This window comes from Diadema antillarum, unplaced genomic scaffold (assembly GCF_040938485.1).
Source record: "Diadema antillarum isolate AM-2024a unplaced genomic scaffold, OU_Dant_1.0 seq00001648_RagTag, whole genome shotgun sequence".
In the NCBI taxonomy this organism is placed as follows: Eukaryota; Metazoa; Echinodermata; class Echinoidea; order Diadematoida; family Diadematidae; genus Diadema; species Diadema antillarum.
In genome coordinates, this window is record NW_027272349.1 from 136,686 (window position 1) to 160,829 (window position 24,144).

Below are 24,144 nucleotides of genomic sequence, written 5' to 3' on the forward strand. Positions count from 1 at the left end.
AGTTTCTGCCTCTCTGTCTAGATGTATCTGTTCAATGGAATAACGTAAATACGAGAGAAAGTAATATGAAATAGAGAAGATCGAAAACAGGGGCGGATCCAGGAATTCCGTAGAGGGGCGCGTTTACAAAATTAAAGGGGGCGCACGCACCCCTCCTCTCATTGTTTCTTGTTATTTCTTTTGTTTCAACAAAAAAATAAAGGGGGGGGGGGCGGGCGTGCGCCGGTTGCGGTCCTCGATGGATCGGCCACTGGAAAACGTTACATTCTTCATTCTTCAGGCCTTCTAAACACAGTAAGCAGATTAATAACTCTGTCATTTATTCACTTTTGTCGATATAACATGGCACGATTTAGGCACTGCTTATTATTACATCCATAGTCCATACATCCAATGTGAAAGGACAAAAATGTCGAGTAGAGATGACACTGCAAACTATTCAATGATGCATTGTTCGCCGTAAATTCATAATTGATTTCGTTAAGATAGATCAGTCCGTCGAGTCTTGTACTGGTGAAATCACATTTATGGACATGTTTCATCCAAGTGGTACGCATTAAATACTTGTAAATTATTGCTATGTCAGGCAATGCTAAGGCAAATATCAAGCAAACTTTCTAGTTGTTAAAACATTGAGTGCGTTAGATTATGATATGCACCAAATATCTGTTCGCCAATATGTCAGTTTAATAACTTATTCAGGGACAGGGCATGAACCCTGAAATACCTCGGCCCTAGCTGGGTTTTGCTCGACGACTTCCCCATAGTAAAACTCAAACGTAGTCTCGCCCTCCAAATCGTCCTCTATTGAGCTGGGCACTTCGTTTAGATCCTCCGACGTCAGGGCTGTTCCATTGACGTATACGACGAAGGTGACGCCACTTACTTCTTCACTAATAATGACAATAATATAATTGCAAAGTAAATTAGATCGGTCTGTCAACGGTTTTGTATATATATATATATATATATATATATATATATATATATATGTATATGTATTCATTTATTTATTTATTTATTCATTTATTTATAAGATAAAGTTGGCTCCGCCTCGTACGTGATTGATGCTGCATTTTAGTAAGTTGTGACGGAGGAAGAATGGCTGCTGGCAGACGTCCTTGCAGTGTTATGCATGATCACTTTCATTAAACTTTAATGTTCATTAAAAGACAAAGTGAAAATACTGCAACGTTTGCCAGCAGCCATTCTTTCTCCGTCAAACACACAGACATACACACACACACACACATATATACATATATATATATATATATATATATATATATACACTCAGCAAAAAAAGAAAGTAAACTCTTTTTCAAGTTTAGATTTCTCATTAATTTGGCTGAAAGCTAATGTATTATAATACGATATTGAAGGTAATCTAACTGGCTATCTACCTGGTAGGTCAACAAAAAGGGAAACTTTACGCATGAGTGAACTCCTTTGTTTTTCTCTTCCAGGGCACAAAAGTAAAAATTGCAAAACTGAACAAGTTGTCATTCATGCGTATGTGCTCTTCCATAGAACAATAACAACAAACAACAAATTTCACACAAAAAGAAACATGAATTAAGTTGCAAAAAATAAACCTTTGATCTGTATGATATCTCTAAAGCCCAAAAGATAAATGAAAGCTAAAAATGATTGAGGAAAATAAAGCATCTCATGTCAAATCTAAATTCAAATAAAATAAGAGAAGAAGTAAAAATTAACAAAAATGGTATAGATTTGAGGGTTTTTTTTTTCAAATTAGAAAATTGTAAATAATGTTTGGTTCTTGAAATTGTCACATGGATTTTCAATTACTAGATTAAAAGAAACAAATAAAGAAATTATGCTCATTTAATCATCTTTATGCTTATCATCCCTTTGTCATCTGAAGTTTGACTTGACAGAAAATTCTTATTTTTCCACTTTAGTTTCCCACTTTGTTTCTCTTAGGGGTTATAAAGAGACAAAGAGAACAAAAACTTATTTTCCTATGTCATCCATGTCTCTCAATGTGTTCAACTGGTCTTTTGTTGTCAATGCTATCGTGAAGGGCATTTGCAAATGAAAGAGGACATGTCACTTTTTGCAATTTTTAATTTTGTGCCTTGGAGGACAAAAACGAATGTGCTCACTCATGCGTAAAGTTTTGTATTTAATCAACCTATTAACTTAATAGCCAATTAAATTACCTTTAATATGGTATATAGTAAACTGATTTTCATAAAAATCTTCTATGAAAAATATGACCTCGAAAAAGTGTTTTTTTTTTGCTGAGTGTATATGTATATATATATATATATATATATATGCATAACATATACATACATATATCTGAGAAAGAAGTCCTCAAGGACACTACCAGTTCTTTCATAATTTCTTTACTCTAACAAATCAAACTTATTACAGTCAATACCTAAAATAGATACTAGCTAGTTTGAAGAGCAATGTCCTGTTGGGATAATTGTTTTCGTCCAAAAAAAAAAACCCACAAAAAACACACTTTTACTGCACATTCTGAAAACAATTGCTTCAGATTCTATTATGTTTTGTAACCACTTGCAATTTGCAGAATTGCAAAGGCAAGACTACAATTTTTTGTAATACATAAGATATTAATTTAGTTCTCGTATTCAGATTGGCAATATCACGCTGTAAATAGAGTTAGATTGTCAATGTTATATGACTATTATTTTTTCTAACTGCAATGCAGGAAATATTCACTTTTATTCGTATATATTTCTCTAGTGTTATGTATATGTCTAAAGATTTCACTTGAATTTAGAAATGGGGGGGGGGGGTAAGTTTGATCTGAAGCAATGACAATGTCAGTAAAAGCTTACCCTGTATCTGGAGTGAAATAATCCGATGTTTGAGCAACCATAACTTCGACGTCCTCCCCATACACGTCAGCTAAAACATCTTCCATTTCCTCCTCAAATTTGTCCTGATCGATGTCGGAGCCAAACACAAACAAACTGATGGAATTTCCTTCAAGATCTGTGATTGGATTCAGACATGATGACAAGTCAGAGGTGTGGTTTGATTCACTTTAAGAAAATCACTCAATTGACCTGGATTTTTGTTTATCATGACCTTATTTAGGAGATGTGATGAGCCCTATTGATGTATAACGTAGACGGATATCAGCTCAGAGTTTCAAGCTGTATTTTGAAAATAAACATTGACAATGTAATTACAAGAAATAGATCACGACTGGACTGTACCAATATTGGAGGTGGAATCCCGAATGATTTGCCGAGCCTGTACATATGAACCACATTCAATTTATTTTCTTTCACAATAGTAAATTCGACATGGTCGACATTCACTCTAATATTACAAAGTGATGCTAACGACAATAGGGGGGAGGGGGGAATGACATGTGATCCTTTTCGACGTATGCACAACGATGGGAAAATCCGTCATAAGTTAAAACCACATTATCGTTTCTATAACTAAATGTTCAAACTGTCTTCCGGTACTCTACAGTATGTCTCCCCCCCCCCCCCCCCGAAAAAAAAATACAATCAAATTTTTGCATTGATAACTATCAATATGATCAAACTGTCTCAATGCTACTTCAGGGTCTTAAAATATAATATTTTAGCTATATTTTACAGAAAACCTCGTTCAATTTGGTTAAGTGGTTGCAGAGAAATGAGGATTGTTGTAAAGCATGTCATGGGCCAGATTCTTCCAAGTTTAGCACTTGGATGCTCTTGGAACTGCATAATGTGTGAAGACAATTAACGGAACTTGGAGGGAAGGGATTCCTGACATGCTCTACAAAATCCCCCATTTCTTTTTGACCACTGAAGCAAATCGAATGGGGTTTTCTGTAAGATGTGTGTAATGAGTTATTGTTTCATACCCTGAAATTGTATTTGGATTGATTTTCTGTCTTTAAACTTATCATTGCAAAGGTTGCCGTTGTATTTTTTTGTTTTTTTTTTTTTTTGGGGGGGGGGGGGGGGGGGGGGGAGGACATACGGTATAATACATTCATGCCAGCAACGTGCTTACCGAGTTCACACACAAAACCACCATAGTTGTCGACGCAGCGGCACTGCCAAGTTCCGGAGAGGTCGCTTTCGCACTCCCCGCCATTCTGGCATGGGTTAGACAAGCAGGGATCGGCTACTGCGCAAGTCTCTCCAATATATCCGGCGAAGCATTGGCATCTAAGATTTTCAAAGGTGTAAGATTTGTGAAAATATCTATAAACACACACAAATACACACAAAGTCACACATGCATACACCAATATGGGTGATTATGTATGATCTCATAGTACATATGTATATATGATTGTATTTATGTATGTGTATGTATGAGTTTCAGGGAATACCGTAAATGAAAGTACATATACCCTAGCTACGGTTGTCAGCCGTCAGACACATATCACAGAATCAAGTAGAATTCCGACCTTTCAACAACAACAACAACAACAACAACAACAACAACAACAACAAAGAGTTTACTCAACCTGGAGGTTATTCCTATTTACTTGTGCAACAATGTGCATTAGTCATACACTATGGAAATGGTGAGGTGACATGAAACAATTACAACCGTTAAAAGTTGTTACCTTTTACTTTCGATATCATCGATTTTTACTGAACAATTCAATTGCATCCTTACTTTAATCTTTATAAATTTTTCATTACCTTCCAAGCCTAATCAATGAACTTCTCATTTTGTTCTATGTTAAAAATGCACTAATGATTAATGATTAGCTGTATAAGAATTATGGATGTCATTCTATTCGATGAGGAAGGCCCTAAAAATGTTTGTGACATTACGTCTACTGATTACATGTTTATATTGACTGACTTCATTCAACACACCTGAATGCATCTGTTCCGATGGCATCACAATCCCCGTTTTCACATGGTGACGAAACGCAGGGATTTGTAACGACCTCGCAGTTAGTCCCAGCAAACCCGTCAAGACAGGTGCATTCGTACGACCCGTCGGTGTTCAAGCAGACTGCGTTAGCTGGACAGGACTCTTCCAGGTCGCACTCGTCGATGTCATTCGAACAGTCAATTCCAGAACGCCCAGACGGACAACTGCAGCTGTACTCATCCAGCAAATCGATGCAAGTTCCACCATTGGTACAGGGACTGCTCAAACACTCGTCGATGTCGACCTCGCAGCGTTCTCCTTCAAATCCCACCGGACATTTGCAAAAATACCCATCAGTTGCATCAAGACACGTTGCTCCATTAAAACAGGGATTACTCAAACAATTCGAAACTTTTTTTTCGCAAACGGTACCCTCGAAACCATCAGCACAAACACAAGAGAACACGCCTATGGAATCGACACAGGTAGCACCGTTCAAACAAGGCGCACTTGCACATTCTAAGATTTCAAGTTCACAAGCACTTCCTTCGAACCCGATCGAGCAGTTGCAAATATAGTATCCAATCAAGTCAATACAGGTAGCCCCATTCTGACAAGGATTACTACTGCATTCGAAAATCTCACTTTCACAGTTTACTCCTTCATACCCAGGCGAACAGACACAAGAATAGAAGTCAACAAGATCGATGCAAGTAGCCCCATTTTGACAAGGATTACTACTGCATTCCAAAGTCTCATTTTCACAGTTTACTCCTTCATACCCAGCCGAACAGATACAAGAATATGAGTCGACGAGATCCATGCAAGTAGCCCCATTTTGACAAGGATTACTACTGCATTCCAAAGTCTCATTTTCACAGTTCCCCCCTTCATACCCTGTCAAACAGACACAAGAATATGAGTTAATCAGGTCAATGCAAGTAGCCCCATTTCGACAAGGATTACTACTGCATTCCAAAGTCTCATTTTCACAGTTTACTCCTTCATACCCTGTCAAACAGACACAAGAATATGAGTTAATCAGGTCAATGCAAGTAGCCCCATTTTGACAAGGATTACTACTGCATTCCAAAGTCTCATTTTCACAGTTTACTCCTTCATACCCTGTCAAACAGACACAAGAATATGAGTTAATCAGGTCAATGCAAGTAGCCCCATTTTGACAAGGATTACTACTGCATTCTAAAGTCTCATTTTCACAGTTTACTCCTTCATACCCTGCCACACAGTGACAAGAATATGAGTCGACGAGATCAATGCAAGTAGCCCCATTTTGACATGGACTACTACTGCATTCCAAAGTTTCATTTTCACAGTTTACTCCTTCATACCCTGCCACACAGACACAAGAATATGAGTCGACCAGATCAATGCAAGTAGCCCCATTTTGACAAGGATTACTACTGCATTCCAAAGTCTCATTTTCACAGTTTACTCCTTCAAACCCTACCACACAGACACAAGAATATGAGTCGACCAGATCAATGCAAGTAGCCCCATTTTGACATGGATTACTACTGCATTCCAAAGTCTCATTTTCACAGTTTACTCCTTCATACCCTGCCACACAGTCACAAGAATATGAGTCGATCAGATCAATGCAAGTAGCCCCATTTTGGCATGGATTACTACTGCATTCTAAAGTCTCATTTTCACAGTTTACTCCTTCATACCCTGCCGAACAAACACAAGAATATGAGTCGACCAGATCAATGCAAGTAGCCCCATTTTGACATGGATTACTACTGCATTCCAAAGTCTCATTTTCACAGTTTACTCCTTCAAACCCCGCCGAACAAACACAAGAATATGAGTCGACAAGATCAATACAAGTAGCCCCATGTTGACAAGGATTACTACTGCATTCCAAAGTCTCATTTTCACAGTTTACTCCTTCATACCCTGTCAAACAGACACAAGATTATGAGTTAATCAGGTCAATGCAAGTAGCCCCATTTTGACAAGGATTACTACTGCATTCCAAAGTCTCATTTTCACAGTTTACTCCTTCATACCCTGTCAAACAGACACAAGAATATGAGTTAATCAGGTCAATGCAAGTAGCCCCATTTCGACAAGGATTACTACTGCATTCCAAAGTCTCATTTTCACAGTTTACTCCTTCATACCCTGCCGAACAAACACAAGAATATGAGTCGACCAGATCAATGCAAGTAGCCCCATTTTGACATGGACTACTACTGCATTCCAAAGTTTCATTTTCACAGTTTACTCCTTCATACCCTGCCACACAGACACAAGAATATGAGTCGACCAGATCAATGCAAGTAGCCCCATTTTGACAAGGATTACTACTGCATTCCAAAGTCTCATTTTCACAGTTTACTCCTTCAAACCCTACCACACAGACACAAGAATATGAGTCGACCAGATCAATGCAAGTAGCCCCATTTTGACATGGATTACTACTGCATTCCAAAGTCTCATTTTCACAGTTTACTCCTTCATACCCTGCCACACAGTCACAAGAATATGAGTCGATCAGATCAATGCAAGTAGCCCCATTTTGGCATGGATTACTACTGCATTCTAAAGTCTCATTTTCACAGTTTACTCCTTCATACCCTGCCACACAGTCACAAGAATATGAGTCGACCAGATCAATGCAAGTAGCCCCATTTTGACAAGGATTACTACTGCATTCCAAAGTCTCATTTTCACAATTTACTCCTTCATACCCTGCCACACAGACACAAGAATATGAGTCGACGAGATCCATGCAAGTAGCCCCATTTTGACAAGGATTACTACTGCATTCCAAAGTCTCATTTTCACAGTTTACTCCTTCAAACCCCGCCGAACAAACACAAGAATATGAGTCGACAAGATCAATACAAGTAGCCCCATGTTGACAAGGATTACTACTGCATTCCAAAGTCTCATTTTCACAGTTTACTCCTTCATACCCTGCCACACAGACACAAGAATATGAGTCGACCAGATCAATGCAAGTAGCCCCATTTTGGCATGGATTACTACTGCATTCCAAAGTCTCATTTTCACAGTTTACTCCTTCATAACCTGCCGAACAAACACAAGAATATGAGTCGACAAGATCAATACAAGTAGCCCCATGTTGACAAGGATTACTACTGCATTCCATAGTCTCATTTTCACAATTTACCCCTTCATACCCTGGTGAACAGACACAAGAATACGAATCAATTAGATCCATGCAAGTAGCCCCATTTTGACAAGGATTACTACTGCATTCCAAAGTCTCGTTTTCACAGTTTACTCCTTCAAACCCTGCGACACAGACACAAGTATATGAGTTAATCAGGTCAATGCAAGTAGCTCCATTTTGACAAGGATTACTACCGCATTCCAAAGTCTCATTTTCACAATTTACTCCTTCATACCCTGCCGAACAGACACAAGAATATGAGTCGACCAGGTCAATGCAAGTAGCCCCATTTTGACATGGATTACTACTGCATTCCAAAGTCTCATTTTCACAGTTTACTCCTTCAAACCCCGCCGAACAAACACAAGAATATGAGTCAACAAGATCAATGCAATTAGCCCCATTTTGACAAGGATGACTATTGCATTCCAAAGTCTCATTATCACAATTTACTCCTTCGTAGCCTGCCACACAGACACAAGAATATGAGTCAACCAGATCAATGCAAGTAGCCCCATTTTGGCATGGATTACTACTGCATTCCAAAGTCTCATTTTCACAATTTACCCCTTCATACCCGGCCGGACAGACACAAGAATATGAGTCGACCAGGTCAATGCAAGTAGCCCCATTTTGACATGGATTACTACTGCATTCCAAAGTCTCATTTTCACAGTTTACTCCTTCATACCCCGCCGAACAAACACAAGAATATGAGTCGACAAGATCAATACAAGTAGCCCCATATTGACAAGGATTACTACTGCATTCCAAAGTCTCATTTTCACAATTTACCCCTTCATACCCTGGTGAACAGACACAAGAATACGAATCAATTAGATCCATGCAAGTAGCCCCATTCTGACAAGGATTACTACTGCATTCCAAAGTCTCATTTTCACAATTTACCCCTTCATACCCTGGTGAACAGACACAAGAATACGAATCAATTAGATCCATGCAAGTAGCCCCATTTTGACATGGATTACTACTGCATTCCAAAGTCTCATTTTCACAGTTTACTCCTTCATACCCTGCCACACAGACACAAGAATATGAGTCGACCAGATCAATGCAAGTAGCCCCATTTTGGCATGGATTACTACTGCATTCCAAAGTCTCATTTTCACAGTTTACTCCTTCATACCCTGCCGAACAAACACAAGAATATGAGTCGACCAGATCAATGCAAGTAGCCCCATTTTGACAAGGATTACTACTGCATTCCAAAGTCTCAATTTCACAGTTTACTCCTTCAAACCCCGCCGAACAAACACAAGAATATGAGTCGACAAGATCAATACAAGTAGCCCCATATTGACAAGGATTACTACTGCATTCCAAAGTCTCATTTTCACAATTTACTCCTTCATACCCTGCCACACAGACACAAGAATATGAGTCGACAAGATCAATACAAGTAGCCCCATTTTGACAAGGATTACTACTGCATTCCAAAGTCTCATTTTCACAATTTACCCCTTCATACCCTGGTGAACAGACACAAGAATACGAATCAATTAGATCCATGCAAGTAGCCCCATTCTGACAAGGATTACTACTGCATTCCATAGTCTCATTTTCACAATTTACCCCTTCATACCCTGGTGAACAGACACAAGAATACGAATCAATTAGATCCATGCAAGTAGCCCCATTCTGACAAGGATTACTACTGCATTCCAAAGTCTCATTTTCACAGTTTACTCCTTCATACCCTTCCGAACAGACACAAGAATACGAATCAATTAGATCCATGCAAGTAGCCCCATTCTGACAAGGATTACTACTGCATTCCATAGTCTCATTTTCACAATTTACCCCTTCATACCCTGGTGAACAGACACAAGAATACGAATCAATTAGATCCATGCAAGTAGCCCCATTTTGACATGGATTACTACTGCATTCCAAAGTCTCATTTTCACAGTTTACTCCTTCATACCCTGCCGAACAGACACAAGAATATGAGTCGACCAGGTCAATGCAAGTAGCCCCATTTTGACATGGATTACTACTGCATTCCAAAGTCTCATTTTCACAGTTTACTCCTTCATAACCTGCCGAACAGACACAAGAATATGAGTCGACCAGGTCAATGCAAGTAGCCCCATTTTGACATGGATTACTACTGCATTCCAAAGTCTCATTTTCACAGTTTACTCCTTCATACCCTGCCGAACAGACACAAGAATATGAGTCGACCAGGTCAATGCAAGTAGCCCCATTTTGACATGGATTACTACTGCATTCCAAAGTCTCATTTTCACAGTTTACTCCTTCAAACCCCGCCGAACAAACACAAGAATACGAGTCGACAAGATCAATACAAGTAGCCCCATTTTGACAAGGATTACTACTGCATTCCAAAGTCTCATTTTCACAATTTACCCCTTCATACCCTGGTGAACAGACACAAGAATACGAATCAATTAGATCCATGCAAGTAGCCCCATTTTGACAAGGATTACTACTGCATTCCAAAGTCTCATTTTCACAATTTACCCCTTCATACCCTGGTGAACAGACACAAGAATACGAATCAATTAGATCCATGCAAGTAGCCCCATTTTGACAAGGATTACTACTGCATTCCACAGTCTCATTTTCACAATTTACCCCTTCATACCCTGGTGAACAGACACAAGAATACGAATCAATTAGATCCATGCAAGTAGCCCCATTCTGACAAGGATTACTACTGCATTCCAAAGTCTCGTTTTCACAGTTTACTCCTTCAAACCCTGCGACACAGACACAAGAATATGAGTTAATCAGGTCAATGCAAGTAGCTCCATTTTGACAAGGATCACTACCGCATTCCAAAGTCTCATTTTCACAGTTTACTCCTTCATACCCTGCGACACAGACACAAGAATATGAGTTAATCAGGTCAATGCAAGTAGCCCCATTTTGACAAGGATTACTACTGCATTCCAAAGTCTCATTTTCACAATTTACCCCTTCATACCCAGGTGAACAGACACAAGAATACGAATCAATTAGATCCATGCAAGTAGCCCCATTCTGACAAGGATTACTACTGCATTCCAAAGTCTCATTTTCACAATTTACCCCTTCATACCCTGGTGAACAGACACAAGAATACGAATCAATTAGATCCATGCAAGTAGCCCCATTCTGACAAGGATTACTACTGCATTCCAAAGTCTCATTTTCACAGTTTACTCCTTCAAACCCTGCGACACAGACACAAGAATATGAGTTAATCAGGTCAATGCAAGTAGCCCCATTTTGACAAGGATTACTACTGCATTCCAAAGTCTCATTTTCACAATTTACCCCTTCATACCCTGGTGAACAGACACAAGAATACGAATCAATTAGATCCATGCAAGTGGCCCCATTCTGACAAGGATTACTACTGCACTCCAAAGTCTCATTTTCACAGTTTACTCCTTCAAACCCTGCCGAACAGACACAAGAATATGAGTCGACGAGATCAATGCAAGTAGCCCCATTTCGACAAGGATTACTACTGCATTCCAAAGTCTCATTTTCACAGTTTACTCCTTCATAACCTGCCAAACAGACACAAAAATATGAGCCGACAATATCTATGCAAGTAGCCCCATTTTGACAAGGATTACTACTGCATTCCAAAGTCTCATTTTCACAATTTACTCCTTCATACCCAGGCGAACAGACACAAGAATATGAGTCGACAAGATCAATGCAAGTAGCCCCATTTTGACATGGATTACTACTGCATTCCAAAGTCTCATTTTCACAATTTACCCCTTCATACCCTGCCGAACAGACACAAGAATATGAGTCGACGAGATCCATGCAAGTAGCCCCATTTTGACAAGGATTACTACTGCATTCCAAAGTCTCATTTTCACAATTTACTCCTTCATACCCTGCCACACAGACACAAGAATATGAGTCGACGAGATCCATGCAAGTAGCCCCATTTTGACAAGGATTACTACTGCATTCCAAAGTCTCATTTTCACAATTTACTCCTTCATACCCTGCCGAACAGACACAAGAATATGAGTCGACGAGATCCATGCAAGTAGCCCCATTTTGACAAGGATTACTACTGCATTCCAAAGTCTCATTTTCACAGTTTACTCCTTCATACCCTGCCGAACAGACACAAGAATATGAGTCGACCAGATCAATGCAAGTAGCCCCATTTTGACAAGGATTACTACTGCATTCCAAAGTCTCATTTTCACAGTTTCCCCCTTCATACCCGGCCGGACAGACACAAGAATATGAGTTAATCAGGTCAACGCAAGTAGCCCCATTTTGACAAGGATTACTACTGCATTCTGCTATTTCTTTTTCGCATAATTGCCCCTCAAATCCGTCTGTACATTGGCAAGATACAGATGCTTCTAGATCGATGCATGTCGCTCCGTTTTGACAGGGTGAACTCCAGCATTCATCAATCTCTACTTCGCAAAAAGTTCCATTGTAGCCGTTACTGCAATTGCACAGAAAATTGTCGAAGAAGTCCTGACAGACACCGCCATTTTGACACGTCACGCCATCACAGTTATCTATTAGAATGTCACAGTCACTCCCTTCGTATTCTGGATAGCAGATCTTCTGGCCCGTTGTCTCATTGCAGGAGTAATGTCCTGATTCATCGTTCCGTGATTGACAGAAGACTAGACATTCCTCACCGTAGAAATATTGGCTGCAGTACACGGTGTACAAAATGTTCAGACTTGGTGCGACATGACGTGAAAAGGAAAGAGAAAACGATATGTATTGTTTCTGCATCAAATTACGTGTGATCAGATAATTTTCGTGACATCGCTATCCAATTCATCTTGACTATTATAAAGAACTGTTCTTAGCACAGTGATGATCAATCTTCTCTACATGATCTGCTGTATACTACGCGGGCGTTGGTTCCATTGTGAGTATACTTTCTATCTTCTGGACTGACTGAAGTTGACTCGTGCTAAGAGGAGGAATGTTCGTATTGACTCGATCTTAACCCGAAATCCACCTCCCTGCTTTGACGGTGTTCAATGCACATGTGATGCATGACGAGGTTACACCAAAAACTGAGCAAAAACTACAGGATAAAAGCTGCGTTTACAGCGTGTTCCCGGCCACGGCAGCCCTATTTGCCCGAAACGTAGTGCGCCGTGGGTATAGATGAGGCATTCTCCTTTTTTGCCCTTTTCGTATTCTATTCTTGTTCGTTCCAGTCCTCTCCCCAGTGAACATATAGCTAGCAGGCGCTGTTCTCACGGCGTCTGGTCAGGCTAGAGTATCAATATTTTGATGCCGTCGTGCCGTCGTGTATTGTTGCGCTCACCCCGTTTTATTACGGCATACAATGTTCGTCATTAGCATTGGGACTGCCGTGGTATTTTCTTTTGACACTTTAAAGATCTGACACGACACCGACGGCGATCACGGCCTGTTACGTTTGCTTATCCCGTCTCACCGCGTTGTCCACGGTGGCCTGAAACGTGCATGACTGCCGTGGCCGCCAGGAACATGGTGTGAACGCAGCATGTAAGAGGTTTGGTGTAAGAGATTGTGCGGAACTCACGTGGTGGGAGACAAAAATTGACCAGTCCTCAAGCCTTGCAGGTTTTCAGCGGTCGGGACACTTGGCTTCTCAGATATTAAGTGATCATATGTATCTATCAATTCCGAGTCAATCAGGGCGTCGTCACTGTCAACAACCTGGATGTCAAGTCTAATACCGGGTGTCTACATCAACGGAAGAATTATCAATACAAAAATCTTCATGTGAATGACTAAAGATTTCCAAACATATTATCATCAACCAATCATTTCGTTCAAAACAACACCTTTCAAATGACCGTTTTATCTGCTTGAGTAAGAATACATACGCAGGGGCGGATCCAGGAATTCCGTAAAGAGGAGGCGCCTTTACAAAATTAAAGGGGGCACATACGCCCCTCCCCCAATTTTATCTTTTTATTTCTTTTGTTTTCAGAAAAAAAAAATAAAGAGGGGGCGCAAGCCCGGTGCCTCCCCCCCCCCCTCTCTCTCTCTCTCTGGTTCCGCCACTGCATCCGCAACTATTAAAGATATTTTGAAAAGGTAGCACTGTGCATGTTGTGTGCATAGTGCACAAGATGATAATGCAAACGATAAGGGAAAAGTAACATGAAAAAAGCAGTTGGTTTCAAATTAATGAAATTCTTGCGTCGAGATGATATTCTATGCAACTGATTAACAATTTGCCCCTATATTGACTTAAATGAGTGCGGAAGTAATCAGTGTTTAGTAGTACCCATGATAAAGAAATCATGGACACATTACATACTTGAGCAGGATTCGAACCTATGAATATTGTACGACCTCCTATACTACTATCAACACTGATTGTTTCTGCGCTTATTTACGTCGATATAGGGAATTTGTCAGTCAATTGCAGTGGGTGGTTTTCAGTTACTTTGTTTGGTTGTTTTTTGTTTGTTTGTTTGTTTGTTTTTTTGCTGTCACTTGTTGCTGCTCTTGTGCAATTTGTTGTCGGTGATTGCGGATGTTGACATTGGAAGATGAATCTGAACGTTCACCAAGAAACGTAAAAAGCAGCTAAATCTCCACTTTGACATGTGTTAAAGGCATGCAGACTGAGCCAAATATTATGTTTTGTAAAAAATATCGTTTAGCCGAAAGGGCTGGTCTCATTGTCATTTCAACAGCATGAAACGAACGCGTCCAGCCAACAAATGAAGTTCGTTTTGGAAAGAAAATCACTCTCAACTGAATCAACTGCATCTGAGAAGAGCTTATTGAACCGGCATACTTATTAAATCTGACCACAACTAATATCACCAACACTCCATCTCACAGCAATCATCATGAAAAGAGAATAATACAAATGAAGCAGATAGATAGTGTAGAGATGACGCTATAGAAGTTAGAGCCAAAACTTTGCTAAAAGTATAGGAGAAATCATTAAACTGTACTTACAGGCCATTGATCCAAAATTATGAGCATTGGGTTTCGTAATGAGCCAATTGTCTCTCCAAAAATTATCTCATCCGTGTCTTGCTGTACTTCTCCGGTATAGTTGTTAAAATATTTACAAGATGAAGCGCTGCAAATAGAAGGCAAGTGTATATATATCGTTTTTCAGTGACACATAGTATACAATAAACCCGTCTAAGAGGAAGGGTCGTCAAAGGCAAACACTTGCCCTCTTCTTCCAATAATTACTATATACAATGATGATTGTCTACCTTGAATCTCTTTGCAACAACAACAACAACAACAACGACAACAACAATAACAACAACGACGACGACCCCCCCCCAAAAAAAAAAAAAATAAACAGATCACGGCGGCACCTTGTCATAGGCCTACATGAAAACTATTATCAATATTCTATTAGTAATATGAAGTTCCGTTAATAGTATAAACAGTGTACCACAAGTTGGCTCATATGCACGGAACGGACTGCATGTATATAGCATCATAACTGTAACTGTCATTTGTGTAAATTTGATTTCATGTCTGGATTCTTTTGTGGGAACGAGCAATCTGCTCTTGACACAAAATCTACTCGTGAAAGATTGAGAAGCAGTGATACCGGCATTTATAAACTAACAAGCAAGCTGCTGACCATACTGCCATAAGCGGCTGAAAATACTCAAAATGTAAAAATGCGCCATGACGTGACCACATGAGTAATCGTAAGGGTGGGATTTCACGGAGCACGCGAACGATTTGCGAAGGACGCGAATGACAAAATCCAACATTCGGAAAAGTTTTTCTCCGAATGTTTTCCGACAATGAAGCCGAAAACTATTCTTGCGCAATTTGTGCGAAGTTTCCACGACGTATGTGCGAATGTCGTGTGTATCATTGCTAAAGTACAGCATGTTACGTACACGAAGAACACGCGACGGAAATGCGAACAACGAAAAATTTTCAATAATCATGGGAGAAAATGTACCCAAGGAGAGGTGGAAGCTGTCTTGAGTTGAATTTTTTTCTTTCCTCTATTTCTCCTTTCTGTTTCTCTCTTTTCTCTATCGTGTGCTTGCCTACATTTTTTTTCCTAGGACCTATCTCCACTAGTAAAGCATTTGATTTTTTTTTTTCAGTTCCTCCAACACATAATCTCTATAGTTCAAATAAAATTTTGCATACTTTAGATTAACATTAAGTATATTCTGCGATTTTTTTGTATATCAAACATTTCTTTCTCTTTGTTAGTCTTTAATTTCTTTTGTTACTGTAGTTTTTAATAATTGTTTGATCTTTAGATGTATGCTAAGATTTTTATTTGTAGAAAACGTATAGGTCATACATCCCCCAAACGTGCGCTAAACGTTCGCGAGAATGTCTCAAAAGGTACGCGAACAGTTTGCGATTACGTCGTAAAATGATCGGAAAAACTTCGCAGATTTCGCGCAACATACGCGAGACATTCTCCAAAGTTTCGGAGTCTGTTTGGGGTTTCACGAACATTTTGCGAACATCGCGCGTGTCTTGCGAAGGTCTTGCGCATATGACGAGGCTTTAAAGACACTTTCGAGAACAATTCACGAGCAAATCACAACCAAGTGTGCGGAAAAGGTTCGCAAAATATTTCAAACTTTTTTGAAATTCTCACCGAAGTAAACACGACATTCGCGAACAATTGACGACGCTTCCGAACCCTCACGTTCGTTTGGCGATCTTTTGCAGACTAAAATACGAATGCTGGATTTTGCCATTCGCGTCCTTCGCAAATCGTTCGCGTGCTCCGTGAAATCCCACCCTCTCTATGAGACACAGTGACGCTTTCAGTGTTGGTACTATAGTTGTAGAGGTCGTAGCATTAATAAACTTGGCAAGACGATAACGATAATACATTCCATTTATATCGCTCTAAATACTAGTATGTAAATTTTGACTAAAGTGTAAATATCCTATACTATTAGCATAAGAAAGTAAAATTGTCCCTTTAATTCCATGAATTACTCTTATACAATGCCGTCAGAGCAGAATTAGCGGAACAAAGTAGTGAACGTCTTCTAGCTGTAAGCAATCAAATTATTTCAAGGAAAATTTAGGGTAGAAATATCTAATAATGGCATAACAACACTTAAATAAGAATTGCAACGTTCAACTAAAGCACGTGGCTGCTCACTCGTCGTCGACGCAGATGTCGAATCCGGGGTCGCAGCCACGAATCCTACAATTCCCAGAGAGCCGGAGATCACAGCAGTCTCCGTTCTCTTTCTGCGAATCCCCGCTGTACGATACAAATTGAAGTTCGAAGACCGATGTTGCCAATGTGGTAGAAGTGGGTGATGTCTGATAAGAAGAAAAAAAGATATGCCCATACACAACGATTGAGGTGAAATTCTTCACCATATTCAAGTTGTCTTTGATGATTTGATGACATAAGGTATACATCAAACAAACAGCATAAAAGAGGACATTTTGTTATGTGTACTGACTTAGAAAAATTATCAGATTTCTTTCATCCAACAATATTGTATTCCCCGTTGTACAGAGATGTTTTCTCATTGTTCACTCGTCGGAAGCAAAATTTGTTGCTTCCTGCCACCAACCGAAGTAGTTGTACCGAATCGCAGTCTGATGAATCCGACTTGTGTTGTGGACATTCTGGTCCGTCTCAGACATGTCAGGCGGTGATCCGATGAGGCAAGAGCGTCCGATGAGTATCACGCACAACATGTCTGATAGTCCACCAACACAGATCGGATTCATCGGACATGCGATCCGATATACTTCGATTGGTAGCCGGAAGCATCAAACATTGCTTCCGACTAGTGACCGATGAGAAAAATCTTTGTGGAATGGAGGTAAAAACGTGTTATTCCACGTATTACTCAAGCATTGTCAAGTAAGAATTTATCAGCGGAGACAATCACTGAGGGTCAGAAGAACAAAGAGAGCACAAGAAAAATAGCCAAACTGGAGAAAACAATCCTATCTCCATAAGTCATACCTCACGAATCGACAATATCTGAATTAATCACTTAAACGAAGTAAAGAATTGACCTGCAGAAGACAAGGGTTTGTAAGAGATCATGTTTTAACCTGTTAACGGAGGAATTGGAGAGGGGAAAGGTAGGGGGTGATGTTCGTTATTCCGATGGTCCGTTATTCTGAAACATATAATTTCCGCATACTTCGATGTTCATCAGTCCGCAAATTAAACAGAGCTCGCTCATCCGAACATTCGTGGCAGTATGGCAAAAGTTCGTTATTCCGAAGGTTTGAAATAGTTGGAAAATTAAATAAGTTTCATTATTCTGATGATTCGTTTATTCGAAAACAAAATAAGGACCATTATTCCGAAAGTTCATTAAGCCGAACATGGAAAAAGGTGCGTATTAGTAAACCTCCTTACTAACCTCATGTTTTCGGATTAACGATCCTTCGGAATAACGAACCATGGATATAACAAAGCTTTGGAGTAAAGAACTTTACCCATCATCCCACCCTATAGTGAGACTGCACCCAATCTTTGGCGGGTAATATCATATTCATTAGAATTACAATACCGTATTTTTTTCACCAAATGAAGATTACGTCATTTTCGGAATCTGACCATATTTCATTTACGGTTTAACGAATTTTTTTTTCATCTCCGGATTATGATAACGAACCTTCGGAATAACAGACCTTATTTCTTTTTCGGATTATCGAATTTTCCAAAAGACAAAACAAAACAAACAAACCTTATACTGGAATAACGGAATACACGAGTAGAAGTGTGCGACATGAAAAATTTCCTCCCATGTTTGTTTGGTAATCATTAAAAGATAAACAAATGTCCAGAACATTTAAGCCAGTAATATTTTTTTTGTACATGAAACAATTGATTTACGACTTATGCCGTAAATATTTTTGTTACCATTGCAAAGTGTGCACTGCTACCTTATGATATAATTGTCAGGACGTACATTATTGCTTCTTGCACTTCACGGCTTAAACTGCTGTATTACATTTTGATTATTAGAAATAAAGTATAATTGATTTGAAAATTACATTGCAATTGTTTACATGCAAATGAGAAAATTTTAATTGAAAACAAAATTTGATTCTTGATGATGAATTTGATACAACTTGCAGCAACGTGGAATTATATATATACACTTGATCCCCACGTCAGTAAACTTTGCTCTGGTACAGAGTGCATCAATAAGAGCTTTGGAAAGTTAAGATCGCCCACTAGGTCTGTCAATACATAATGGGCTGATGGCACTATAACAACAACACACCCATCACAGGTGATAAAGAAAAAAAATTAAGGGATGAAGATTATAAAATACGATGGAAAAAGCAAGAATAGAAAAAAATACTTACCGCACTTATGACGAAGAAAGCGATTACATGAAAGATGATCCAGCGATTTTTGTTGTACATGATGAAAATTTCTATCGGTGATAAAGCCGCCACGCACACGATGAAAATATGTTTACGATACTATATTCTGAGGTAAAAACGTAGGGTTTTGTTGGAAGCGTTGATCAAATGGTCAGTCTTTTCAAAAATTTGATGTTTTTTTCCTGTCGTTTTCAATATTACGTCAGTTCTTGTGATGGTCCGACATCACAATGCCTCCCCGGGTGCTTGTAAGCAATGCATAAATCTGTTTACAAGACACTGAACCCGAGTTTGCGCGAATAAACCATGGGCCATGATTTGTCGTCCATATTTGCTCAAGGTCTCCAATCAGATTTTAGCTCATTATCGAAAAAAGACTCCGATTTAATGCCAAAACTAAATCGTCAATGGTATTGTGGGATGTTTGCGTAAATAAACGCTAACAATTCACATTATTTTCTCGTACAACAGACTATGAAGAGGGATATATCATACTTGAGATGAGACCAAACCTTAACTATGGTTTGAACTTTTTTGTTATTAGCTCGTCTTCAGTCATCTTTACTTGCTTCTGCCTTGATAGTTATCTAATGGTATTGTGCTCGCCATTCTTGTTTTTAATTCCTGTTTTTATGAAAACAGCGGTAATGCGGTTTTAAAACCATCCTAAAGGGCAAATATTTATTCATTGAATAGGTGAGGGCGGACACCTTCTTCTAGCAGCAGACAGCGATTATAATGTCACAGTAACTGGGCTACCAATGACATCACCGCTTTGATTTCGGTTGTTTTCTATCCTCTAACTTCCCATTTTTAGGTCGGTTGTCATGCAAAATGAAGGTTAAGCGTGTAGGGCCTACGACACCGAAGTTATAATTGTTAATTTGATTTTGTAGTTTTCTCTTTAGATATGATTTGTAGACTTACATTTGATGAAGAGTTTTTTTTTTTGCACAACGTCACAGCGTTTGAGAGATACATTATCTCTCATTTCTTTTAATCAAGAGCCAGGAGATTAAAAAAAAATACTTATCTACGTAATGTATCCATTGACTGCAAAACATTATAGTACGCTGTAAAAAGAAAATCTTAACATGTAACAACATTCAGTAAAATAGGAGTAACAAAGAATGTTACTTAGTTATTTGTAAAGTAAAACTTGCAGGTTAACTTCGCATAATCACTTTAATCATAGCTTCAGAACACCTGGGAGATCTTCAACACGTTCTGTATTCTCCGTACAGAGCTAGCAATAGAATATTATTTTGTTCGCTGATGATTCTAATCTCTTCTCATCTCATTCAGGCCCTCGTCAATTAGATTAGATAACGAATGATGAATTATTTAAAAATTTGGCGACTTGGTTGTAAAAGAATAAATTTTCTTTGAATGTGCAAAAATTTAATACATATTGTCTAGCAACACCCGTTCTGATAACATTTACTTTGACAATTATTTCATCCGTCATGTGAACTCTATACCAAATTCTTAGATTTGACAACTGATGCTAAGTTATCAGAAAAGGAACATATCGGTCGTATCAGCAAAATTATATCTGGAAATTCTAGAGTTGTAAGTAAACTAAGGGGTACATTTCCTCCTTCCGTTTTTATTCAAATTGTAATTTACTCTGATTCTTGCTCATATGTTATACATTAACCTTGATTACTATTATGGACTTTCAGCCTTGGGTAACTCGGGTAAACTTCTAGTTGATAGAATTCCTTTGTTACAAGATGAAGTTTATCGTATGATTTGTGACACAAATCATCATAATTTGTTTCACGAACATTAAATCATCAAAATGTATGATTTATATCACTCTCAACCAGGCCAACCCATGCATAGATTCAGTCATAATCATCTTCTAATGATATTATCTGAAATGTTTACCCAAAATAGTTCTGTTCGTAAGTACTCAAGACAGCCTAACTCACTGCATTTTACCTTTGTACAGTTATCTGCTGACAAAATTTTCACATATACCTGGCTAAACTTTGGATTTCATTAGACACAAGTTTAAAAGAAATATCTACTTTGATTAATTGGGAAAATATTACAAATATATTACATAAATTTTCAATTCTCCTGCTCGATACCCCCTCCGCTCCCCATCTCTTCTCTCCTCTCTCATCTAAGCTTGTCTAACTCCTCTCTTCCCATCTTTCTGTCATTATGCGGAGCTTCAGTTTCAGTTTTATTTGTTATAATATATAGTTCGTAAACCATTCAGGTAAATACTCTGTTGTTGTTGTTGTTATGTGTCCAATTCACGGTTTTATTATGATGTGATCATTATCTTTATTATTATCTTTATTATTATCGCCATTGTTAATGTTATTATTACTATTATTATTATCATTATTATCATTATTATTATCATTATTATTATCTTTATTATCATCATCATTATTAATGTTATTATTACTACTATCATTATTATTATCATTATTATTATTATAATTTTTCTTTGGGGGGGGGGGGGGGGCTAAGTAATACGAGCAGCGCTTTTGTAGCCTCCCCCACTTTGGTTATAGAGAGACATCTACTTATTTATATTTGTTGCAAATGTTTGTGTTTCCATTATTATTTCTACGTGAATGAAGACAAATTGTTATTATATATTCATTGTAAAATCAATCGTTTTTGTGCTTTGTTCTTGTAAACACAAAGTGGAAATGAATTCAATACAATCAATTGAAAAGGAAAAAAAAAACCTGTAAAGCGCGACTTTTCCCAGCCACACGAATAGGATGACCATGAAACGTATATTTTGTCGTTGGTATACTCCATGTTTAAATTTTGTTGATTCCGCCTTAATGAATGAAGTAGATCCTATGGCAATTATATACCTCTTAATTAAGGCATTTTGCTCTAGACTCGGGTAAGTTAATTTCATTATATGATACCCATGTAGTAAATATTCACGATGAAATGGCTGCAAAAGTTATATAACATGCAAGCATAATAGCATATCATCGCATCTATATGTATGGCTGCTTAATAGAAATAGAAATGTTTTAATTGGTACGAGAGCAAAGTGTTGATGATGGGAACTATATAGCGATTGACCTAATTCTAAAAGAGGTGATAATGAAAGAGTTCAGGAATTAAGGTCATTGATGATAGCTTGTTAACGGGGTTGGTTTGACCATTGTGCATTGATGTCTTAAAGGGATGATATAGTTTTTGGTTGAGATGTGGCTTAAAGTTTCCAACTTTTTATGTGAGATAATGAGAAACTTCGCTCCAATGGAGTATGAAAGAGCAAATAATTCCTAACGAAGTTCAAAGTGTATTTGATGAAAATTGGTCTTGAAATGGCTAAGAAATTCAAAACAAGTTAACCTAATAAAAGGTGGACCCACTTTTTATTGAGATCCCTTTGTTTTACTTTGTTTTTGGATATCTCAGCCATTTCGTGGCAGATTTTCACCCAAAAACAAAAAACAAAAATCTCTAAATTCCTCTTACGTTGTATGCTCTTTGATGTTTCATAAGGGGCTTCTAGGTATCTCTCAAAAAGTTTAAAGCTGAATCCTCATCTCAACTAAAACTGTATCATCCATTTAACGTCAAAAGAAAACGCGTATTTGTGCTTGAGATGTTGCTTCTTTCGTGGGCGTCTCCCTGTTCGTCGTTAAACAGTCATATCGCTGTGGTCGTAATCAATAAGATAGCTGATGGTTTGGTTTTCCGCCGGAATTCATTCTTATCTCTACTAATCTGATACTGTAGGCTGTAAGATGTCCAGGGTATTGACTCAGTGATAATCCTCTGATTCGAGAGATTAAATTCATTCCGGCGCCAGTGTCACAAAAAGAGACGTTCAAGTTTTCCATACATACATATTTGAATAAAGATAGTAACTACAATTTTTTTTAAACAAGAGGAAAAGAGAGAGAAGGGGGGGGGGGGGGGGAGAGAAAAGCAAGAAAGGGAGAAAACGGAGGTGAAAGAATGTGAATATGATATTGTGTGGATAGAACACAGTCGTGGACTATAGTGATGACCAAAGACAGCGATCGTGTGAACTGTATCCCATTGAACGAGGAATACGTACAGCATCATGTGGTGCTCTCAATGCATTTTCCCTCACAGTTTATAACAACACTGGTGAATGATTATTTCAGCAAGCTTTTGTCATACACGTACAGCTAGGTTGGTGTGAGCATGAGCTCTTTCATTGCGTCACCGTGAACAACTCTCTGTCGCTTAACAGAAAAAAGCTCGTGGCAAAGTGATTATCAGCACGTGTAGCATGTTGCCGACGATGTATCATTATTTAACGTCACAACTGGGTTTCTGTACACAGATTAAATGTCTTACGGTCCAATTTGTATGAATGATGTTCCTGCATTTCTTCACAGCACTCCACGAAATGGAATACATTAAAAGTGAATTATTTGCTTTTATAAAAGCTCTGCTTTTTGTGCAAGTTCCCTCCATATTCCTTCCATGTTTTTTTACTAGCGAGGGATACTTAAACTCACAGTGACTTCATAATGACCAACTACTGTATGCAAATCACGCGTAGTTATATGTGTTTGTAGGTACAGCTGTACATGTACTATACTTTATTGTAATATTTTTGTTTGCATTTGCATCAGTGCTTTATGACATTTCATCTTTTGTACAAATCGATTATGCTACTTTGCAATTATTTGGATATGGAAACCAAAAAAAAAAATGAAATTGAATCAAATAGCGTGACTTGCAATACACACTTGGAGGTTTCTATCCTATATAATAAGTAAGCCTACGTATTAAAAGGAGGAACACAAAGACGGAGATAAGGCTTT